General features: G+C 38.3%; 1 pseudogene; it reads left to right on the top strand.

Moving 5' to 3' along the window:
• Positions 1–3437: 3437 nt before the first annotated feature.
• LOC100425162 (olfactory receptor 8B3-like) lies at positions 3438–8563 on the top strand (annotated as a pseudogene).
• The last annotated feature ends 1808 nt before the right edge of the window (positions 8564–10371 follow it).

The following is a 10371-nucleotide window of genomic DNA, read 5'->3' as shown; positions in this document are numbered from 1 at the left end:
TGAACGCTAACCCTGACTCAATTTCTGCTTCAATTTTAAACAAGGTTGAATCATCATTTTAAAACATATTTTTATTACATAGATTCGATTGCCCAGTGGGTAATGGAGAACCATTGTAAGTTCTTCAGCTACAGAGAGAGAGAGATCTGCGCCTTCAGAGTTTACTCCAGTAGCAATGTAGATGGCTGAACAGAGTAAGTACATGAGAAGAGATTAGAATTATTCTCTAGTCTATGATATTTTGTTAGTTAGGAGCCACTGTAATTCAGTAGCACAGTTCAGTTAGAAACTAAAATGTGCCTGCAATTGTGTAGTAGCTGAGGGAAAAGACTGGAGGTTGTTGGGGTTGTAAAGTCTGCTCTTTAGCATGTGAGAGGTGTAGAAAATATTCTGAATGGTTTTGGCCAGAGAACAATGTACTTTCAACAAATATTTACTTAGTACACACTGTGTGCTATGAACCATACTTAGCACCTGGAACAAAGTATGAAATATTAAAGAAGATAGAAATGATATTTATCCTTATAGAACTTATAGTATATAGGGGTAGCACAGAAATTAAAGGGAACAAAAATGTCTCCGTCTGTGATCCCAGCACTTTGGGAGGCCTAGGAGGGCAGATCCCTTGAGCCCAGGAGTTTGAGGCCACCTAGTCAACATGGTGAAACCCTGTCTCTACAAAAGAATACAAAAGTTAGTTAGGCATGGTGGCGTGCACCTGTAGCTCCAGCTACTTGGGAAGCTGAGGTGGATTGCTTGAGCTCAGGAGGTTAAGGCTGCAGCGAGCTGTGATCCTGTCACTGCGCTCTAGCCTGGGAGAAAAGCAATGCCTTGGTGCACACACACACGTATGCACACACACACCCATACACACACACACACACACACACACATCTGATGAGTCTAATGATAAAGGATGTACCAGAAGCTATGAGAACAGAAATAGTGACAGCTGATATTTATTGCCTATTTACCACTGTTCTAACCACTTTGTTTACTTTTTTTCATTTAATCATCATAAAAATCCTATGAATAGTGTTATTTTTTAACATTCTTATTTTACAAATGTAAACCAAAGGTACAGGAAGACTAAATAAATAGCCTGAGTTAGTAAGCCTGGGAATGGGTTTCCCACACATTTCCTGTAACTACATAGCCCAAACTCTGAACTGCTATGGTGAGAATATATTGATGACCTCATTAACGAAATGTTACATTTAGGACTCAGCAGGACACTCGTGTAGAAATTTCTAGTAGGTGTTTAGATGTAAAAACTTTAAAAGGGAATTAAGATATTAATTTTTTTAAAAGATATCCCATCCAAGACAACTGAAGTGAGTTACTGCCATCTTTGTGCTGTAGTTTGAATGTAGGTCTCCCCTAAATTCATGCATTAAATATCTCACCCTCAAAGCAACAGTATTAGGAGGTGAGGTCTTTTGTAGATGATCATGGAGACAGAGCCCTCTTGAACAGAATTAGCATCCTTGTGAAAGATGTCCAGAGGTAGCCTTTGCCCTTTCTGCCATGTGTAGTTAGAGTAGGAAGGCAGCTGTCTACCTAGAAGCAGGGCCTCACCTCACACTGAACACTGGGGCCTTGATCTTGGCCTTCAGCCTACAGAGCTGTGAGAAATAAATTTCTGTTTTTCCTAAGCCACCAAGTTGATGATGTTTTGTCATAGCGGCCTGATCAGACTAAGCCACCTAGAAAAATTTCTGATAAAGAAATAAGGAAGACTGAATGTGGTGACTCAGGCCTATAATCCCAGCACTTTGGGAGGCCCTGGTGGGAGTATTGCTTGAGGCCGGGAGTTCAAGACCAACCTGAACAACATAGGGAGACCTCCTCCATCTCTACAAAAAATAACCAAATTAACCGGGCATAGTGGCACGTCCCTGGAGTCCTAACTACTCGAGAGGCTAAGGTGGGAGGATCACTGGCATCTGGGAGGTCGATGCTGCAGTGAGCGGTGATGGTGTCACTGCACTCCAGTCTTGGGGATACAGTGACACTCCTGTCTGAAAAAAAAAAAAAAGAGAAAGAAATAAGGAAGGTTGCAGGCAGATCCTGTGAAAACTTTCCATTCAGGATGGGCAAAAAAAAAGAACGAACTAATGAAATAGAATTCCCATCAGATGTGAAGGTTATGGGGAGATGGGAGTTTATTTTCACTCTGCCTTAGGGGATGTACAGTCCTTTGGGAGAAGGAAAACTTGAGTAAAATATTGAGTCTCTAAGGAACAAAAGATAAATCATAGTCCAGGGTATAAATACAAAGCCTTCATCTTGCTTAAACCTGAACCATATTCCCTAGGGAAGTGGCTGAGGACGCTTCAACACTATATATACCAAGGTACATTATATCATTAAATTGACATTAAATCTATTATGTCCTACCACGTGACAGAAAGGATAATAACAAAGACTTTTTTTTGTCTGCTGCTAGAGAGGAATCAAATTTATACTAAAAATAATAATGTATAATTCAGAATAATTTTAGGACACAATGAAATTTAATTCTGGTCTGTATCTTAGAATTAAAGAAACTAAAGCCTCAGAGCTTGAAATTGCCCTTCCAGGACGACGGTGGCAAATACGGATAAGAAAACACTAAGGATTTCTGGCCTAAGGAGGGTGTTTCTGAATTCCATGTACATTCGTGTCTTCCTTGTTTTGAGATGGAAGTTCAGGGCTCGAAGATATGGTATTTACATTCCCATTCAATGCTGTCCTGATAATCAGGTGAAACCAGTGGAAAAATCTGTTCAAAGGAGCAGATAACGTTCAGAGACACCAGTGAACCCAGTGGTCGAAGTGTCTAACCAGTAAGTTCCCTCTCCATAGACAGAACTCTCCTTGTTCTAGATGTAGGATGTTGATTCTGTGACGTGGGGCAGTCACATGGCCTCTCCTAGACTTTGGTCCCTTGCTTTTGGATTAGAAGCAATGTTCTTTGTTTCTATGCACCACCTGAGTCGAATCTACATTAGAGGCCAGCACTAGGTTGCCATGGCCTCCGCCTTTAAGCTTATTGGTGATGAGAGGACTCAAGTGAATGAAGAAATGAAGAAATGAGGGATAAATCATTCTGCCCTGGTCCACCCTTCTCCCTTATCCCTTTGTCTTTCAGCAGTCATGTTTGCATGTGGTAGCACTGGCCTTCATGCTATTAGGCTAAAGTGATGCTACTCTCTGCTGTATTTGGCTACCTACAACTTGATAAAGGAGAAGTCAGTGTCATTCAGTATCATGACAGCGGTAAAGGCAGATTATGTGAGTCCATATTAGGCTAGTCTCAAATAATCCCAGCATATACTCTACTCTTATGGGAGGAGAAATTGTGGGAAGAACTGTGTTACTCTTGAATGGAAGCTTTTTTATCCTGTGTCCGCAGATACCCTTAGAGAAGAATCGTTCCTGGAAATGACTCTTTCATGACTCAAATCATTTTGCTGGGGTTAACAGAGCAGCCAGATCTCCAACTCCCTCTGTTCTTCCGGTTTCTAGTAATGTGTATGGTCACTGTGTTGGGAAATTTGGGCTTGGTAACTCTCATTGTGCTCAATTCATACCTTCACACCCCCAAGTACTTTTTCCTCTTTAACTTGTCCTTCATAGACCTCTGTTATTCTTCTGCGTTTACACCCAGAATGCTGATGGACTTCATAACAGAGAAGGATATTATCTCCTACATGGGGTGCATGTCCCAGCTTTTCTTATTTTTTCTTTTTGATATTTCTGAATGCTATGTGCTCACCTATGATCACTATGTGATCACCTATGCTCACCTATGATCACTATGTCACCGTGATCACCATGTAGCCATCTATAACCCACTTTTGTATAGTATTGCCAAGTCCCCTAAAGTGTACTATCACCTTATGCTTGGTTTCTACTTGCTGGCCTTTTCTAGTGCCATGGCCCACACTGGATGCATGCTGAGACTGACCTTCTGTGATGCAAACACCATCCATCCCTATTTGTGTGACATCCTCCCTCTGCTCCAGCTCTCCCGCACTGGCACCTACATCAAAGAGCTGGTGGCTTCCATTGCAGTAGCCATCATTTTCCATTGTCACCACATTTATCTCTTTTTTTATTTTATTTTTAAAATTTTTTTGATTTTTCGAGATGGAGTCTCGTTCTGTCGCCCAGGCTCTGGAGTGCAGTGGCGTGATCTCGGCTCACTGCAAGCTCCGCCTCCCGGGTTGACGCCATTCTCCTGCCTCAGCCTCCCGAGTAGCTGGGACTACAGGCGCCCGCCACCTCGCCCGGCTAGTTTTTTTGTATTTTTTTAGTAGAGACGGGGTTTCACCGTGTGAGCCAGGATGGTCTCGATCTCCTGACCTCGTGATCCACCCACCTTGGCCTCCCAAAGTGCTGGGATTACAGGCGTGAGCCACCGCGTCCGGCCACATTTATCTCTTGTGGTTGCAGCCTCTCTATCATCCTCCACATCAGCTCCAAGAAGGGCAGGTCCAAAGCTTTGAACCCTTCAGTTCCTACCTAATTGCTGTTTCTCCGTAGTTTGGATCGTGTGCATTTGTGTGTCTCAAACTTTTATCTTCTGTTGGGTCCATGGATGAGGGAAAGATTTCTTCTGTCTTTTACACCAATACAACTCCTTTGATGAACCCCTTAATCTACAGTTTGATGAATAAAATGTTCAACTTTCCCTGAGAAAAAACCCTAGTAGGAAAAAGTTTTGACTAGAAACAGTATCTTTCTGTGCATGTAGTTTTAGGACAGGGAGCTTCTGTTGTTATTTAGGATCTTTTAATAGTACTCTTCTTACCTTAATTATTTCTTACTACAGTGAAGAAAATTGGAGTCTTCTCTCAATAATTTGTTTCCCCTTTTCATAGAGCATGTTTTTCTCCTTTCCTCGTTATTTGTATAATTCTTTTCTCCTCACATTTTTTCTTGTATAGTAGTAGCATTAGGGAAGAAATCTATATTTTTATATTGTCATTTTTAACATTACTCTTTCCTCTAGGAAAAGATAAATGGTCTGCAAATGATCAAGCAAATTAACACTTTCGAATCACTGTGTTGTCAGAGGGGTGGAAATTGTTATTCACCGTTTGCCACTGGAGGTGGAAATCAGACAGTCTGTTTCTGCTACCATCTTTCCACCCTCTTCTGGGCAAACATATGTCTCCTTTAAAAGCTAGAGATGGAAAGTTTCTTAAGGACTAGTAAGTATAACCTACTTTGCAGCTTTAAACAGCATAGATTAAGCGTGTTTTTTTTTTTTTTTTTTTTTGGTCAAATAGTTTTCTTATTTATTTCTACACACAAACCAGCACATAAAAGAAGAACATTTATTTATTACATGGGTGGGAAAGTGAAGATCTTCACGGTAATGATTTACTTAAAGTCACACAACTTCTTAATGAAAAAGTCTAGACTAAACATTTTGCCTTCTGATTTCAAGTCCACTGCTCTTCTTAGTGTATTTTGTTTCTGTTTTACTATTTTTTTTCAGTTAACATGGAATATAAGAAAACATTTCTAATTTGGAAATTGACTGTGCTTTGTTCCAGAATTTTACATAAATTTCTAACAGAATGGGTATCGCTTCTTTGATGTTTGTTTAGGAAAACAGTTTGATGGTTCTTATTGTTGGGAAAGAGGACATCTTTTAAGCTAGTATAAAGTCAAACAGAGAGGTGAGCTTTTCAGCAAATAAAAAAAATGACTTTGAAATGTTATGAGGATGATTTATTTCAGAGATCTAGGCATGGGAGTGAAAAGGACCCCAAGAGACCCACGGCTGATAAATGAAGTCGCTGTGTAGAGAATGGTCAGCAAGACTGCAGATACCACTTTCATTTAATGTTGTGTAATTTTTTTACTATTTCTAATTTTTGTGAGTGATCTGAATTTATATTCTCTGTGCTCTGTGGAGCACTGTATCTTGTACTCTCAATTAAGCGTCAATAACTATTATAATATGCACATGGTATTATTATTTGGGGAATGCAAGTGGAAAAGCTGTTGCCACATTTGTGGAGAATCAGGTAGAGAAGGAACAGTAACTTCTTGATTAAAAAAAATAGTGAGTGGTGTTTGAAATTCTACTTAGGAAGACAGAATTTAGAAAGTAAAATGATGGAAAGTGAAATCCCTTACTTAGAATTCTCCTCTCCTTGGAGGCTCTAGCGAATTGTGGAGATCATAAGATTTATCTTAGTGCGGTAAAAGCTGAAATTGCTTGATATTAATCCCAGAGGTCTGGGAGTCCTAGGAACAGCCAAATCACACTTGCTTTTCTTGGTTTTCATGTGTTCCTTCCATATGGATTTTAAGCTATGAAAACCTCAAACTGTAGCTGAGAGAGAGACGATAATTTGAAAAAAAGCTGATTTACCAAATTTAACAAATCATATCAGTCTTTTCTGAAATAGGAGGGTAGATTATTTTTCCTTTGGGCAATCAGACAAAAATATGACTACTCAAAAATCATCAGTCTGATATGGAAATCAACAACTATTTTCTAACATAACTATAATCATATTTACTATTTTTCCATTTTTCTAATCTCCATTCAATATTTTGGTACTAAAAAATTTAGCTTAACTTGTTCATCGGCTTGTTGTTGGTTTTTGATGTTCAGCATTGCTGAATTTTTGACTTATGGTTTGAGATGGCCACTCATTCCTGATTGCTGACCCTAGTATCAACATGCCTGATTTAACCCTTAACAAATTCTACTCTTATAAAATAGTTGAAGTTGCTTGGAGGTTTCCTTTCATCATTTTTTTTATTTGCTGTCCCTTTTGATAAAATTATTTTCCTTAGTTAAAAAAAGTATTTAAATAAGTAAATAGTATCTGTGCTATTTGGTATTCTGTGGACATTTCAGAGGTGTGTCCATACTTTATGTATTTTATCACTGTTTAAAGTGGCCAAAGAGGTGGATTAAACTGGGTCACTGATCTTTCATGTGAAGATCCTCAAAATGCAGATGAAATCAGTTCTATTTTCAGAAAAGATAAACTTAAAAATATGTTCTAATCTAAAACTGAGAAATCCCATAAATCTGGCACAGTCGGTTTTTCTCTGTAGCGTTGGGACATGTCACTCAATGTTAATTAAGCTTTGCACCAGATCAAGTATGTAGTTTATCTGCAGGGCTTTGTTGTGCAAAAGAAATACTTTCTTCTTTTTTTTTTCTGAGACGGAGTCTTGCTCTGTCACCCAGGTTGGGGTGCAGTGGTGATCTTGGCTCACTGCAACCTCTTCCTCCCAGGTTCAAGTGATTCTCCTGCCTCAGCCTCCCAAGTAGCTGGGATTACAGGCGTGTGCCACCACGCCTGGCTAATTTTTGTATTTTTAGTAGAAACGGGGTTTCACCATGTTGTCCAGGCTGGTCTCAAACTCCTGACCTCATGATCTGCCAGTCAAAGTGCTGGGATTACAGGCGTGAGCCCCCACGCCCTGCCAAGAAATACCTTTAAACATTAAGTTGTCACTCATTGTCATGAAATGTTACATCTGAGGGCAGAGACTTAATCTTCCTCAGTGAGGGCGAGGCTGGTGGAATCACTTGCACTGTTTAAAATCCTTCTGCCGTAGAGTTGAATTAACCCACTGCAAACATCAGTATCGAGACATGTCCAGGTGTTGTAGTTTCTCTTTGGAGGAGAGTTGTACACAGTTTCCTCTACACTGTCCCATCTGTCAGTCTCTGTGCTCCTCAGGGAGAAGTGGGAGGTAAATGAGGGAGGGAATCCTAGATCCAGTGCCATGGATGATGGGTCTGGTGCATAGAGATGTTCGTGGCTTGTTACAAATCACAACATACAGGTGGTAGAGCTGGGATCAGGACTTGGGTGTTGGATTCTAAATTGATCAGGGTTTTATTTTCTTTTTAGTTATACAAAATTTTTCTACTTTAAACATCAGTTAATTATGGATATTATTTTTAGTAGTCTTGAAATACAAATAAAAGCAAAATACTCAAATAAGCAAAAAAGTCTTATGAGTATTCTTCATATTTCATATTTCATAGTTCTGTGATTCAATTTAGAATATGTGAGTGTGTTCTTATTTTCTTCTGGCCTATACAATAAATAAAAAAATAAGAATGACCTAGATAAATCATGATTCTTATTAGTGCTTACTAAGTTCCAGGGTGAGCAGTAAGTTTTTACACTTAATGTCTTATTTAATCTCACATTAATGATAATTGGCAGACACTGATATAAGGATAGTTATATGATTATATACCAGTGTGGCAGAGATTACTGCTGTTCACTCTTCCTGCAAAACATACATTTCCCAGTCTTTCTTGCAGTGTGCTCTTGCATGCAACTGAGTTCCAGACGTGATGCACACTGTTTCAAGGCCAATGTGTGCCATTTCCACCTTCTCTTTGTCCTTCTCTCAGCAGGATACAGATGACAAAGATGCTCTAGTTAGTTATAAAGTTATAAAGCAAAGCCATAGAGTGACTGCCACACAGTCAGGATGGGGAAGGTTAAAAATGGATGGAGCTACCATCAAGAAGGGGCACATGGAGGGCCCTGGGGTGCTGGCGATTTTTTATTTATAGATCTGTATGATGGTTAAAAGCTGCTCATTTTCTAAAAATTGGTTGAAGTATGTACTTTGTACACTTTTACATCTATATCATCTATATATATATATTTATGCTATATTTCATAATACAATAAGTTTATAAAGCCCAAGCTCTGCTTAAAGGGAGCAATTAACTAATCCATAAACAGAGATTGAGAATAAAGGCTCGAATTATGGGAACAGCTTGTTAATACGGAATGGTTTATACAGAAGAGGAACGGCAGAAGTAGTATAAGACATACAGAAGAATCCAGTGCAAACCAGGGCAGAGAGTATTCTCATGTAGTAAGTACGAGATGAGGGATTTCCTCCAGTGTCTACAGGAGGATAAAAGTCAATATACAATCCCATTATATACATTTGTAGTATATCATATATCATTGTGCTTAGCTTAAGGGTATCAGAATGAGGGCATACATATTTTTTCATATTATATAAGTTCATTTGCCCAATGATGGCAATTTATATCTTTCAATAATTGGTCTATTTCATTGGTTTGCAAATTAAATAACTGTAAATTGGTTCATAATATTCTCTTATTTTCCTTTAATGTGTGTAGGCTCTGTAGCCACATTCTCTGATGTATCTGATATTGCTAATTTTTATCTTTTCCTTTTCTGCCCAAACTGTCTAGTTAGAGGAATATCACTTTTATTCATGTAAAAAACATGGCTTTCAAATGAGCTTATTTATATATTCTTCTTCTGTTTCCCACTTTTTCAACCATTATCTTTACTCTTTTATTTTCTGCTTATTTTGAATTTAAAATGTTTTTTTCTTGACATTTTATGAGATAGAAGTTTATGTCTAACTTGAAACCTCTCTTCTTTTCCAACATATGCAGTTGGGTGCCATAAATTGCCATGTAAGCATTGTATTTAACTATGTTTCATGTATTTTCATATGTTGTATTTACATTTTCATTCACTTAAAAATATTATCTGATTGCTGTTTTATTTCATGTTTTCATGTATGTAAAGTTTACTCTTTTTTTCTGGAAACAGCTTTATTTAGATAAAACTAACATACCATGTAATTCACACATTTAAAGTGTGCAATGCAATGGTTTTGGCTTTACTCACAGAACTGTGCAACCATAACCATAATCAATTTAAGAGCCTTCATGTCACCTCCAGAGGAAACCCCAAGCCGTTTAGCCACTGTCCTCCTATCTTCCACTCCCGACCCTAGACAACTACCCATTTACTTTCTAGGGATGTTTTGTCTGTGGATTTGCAGCTATGGACATTTTATATCCATGGAGTAACATAGCATGTGTTTTTCGTGACTGGCTTTCCTCACTTGGCATAACGTTTTCATGGCTCATCCATGTTGTCACTTATAAATGTGCTTCATTCCTTTATTTTATCATATAATATTTCATTGTATGAATATGCCACATTTTGTTTACCCATTCATCAGTTAATGGATATTTGGATTTTTCTAGTTCTCGGCTATTATGAGTAATGGTGCTAATGAACATTCATGTACAAGTTTTCATGTGGACATAGGTTTTCATTTCTCTTAGGCACATACTTAGGAGAGAAAGCACTGGGTTTTATGGTAATTCTATTTTTAAGGTTTGTGGTACTGCTAGACTGGTTTTCAAAGTGGCTGCGTTATTTGATATTCCCACCAGTGACAACTTCTTTTACAACCTCATCTCACCAATGCTTATCTTTTTTTAAATAATTATAATTATCCTAGTGTTTGTGTGTGGTAATATTTTATTGTGGTTTCGATTCACATTTCTCTCATTACCAATGATATTGAGCATCTTTT

This window comes from Macaca mulatta, chromosome 14, assembly GCF_049350105.2.
Source record: "Macaca mulatta isolate MMU2019108-1 chromosome 14, T2T-MMU8v2.0, whole genome shotgun sequence".
NCBI lineage: Eukaryota > Metazoa > Chordata > Mammalia > Primates > Cercopithecidae > Macaca > Macaca mulatta.
This window is presented reverse-complemented; position numbering and strand designations above follow the sequence as displayed.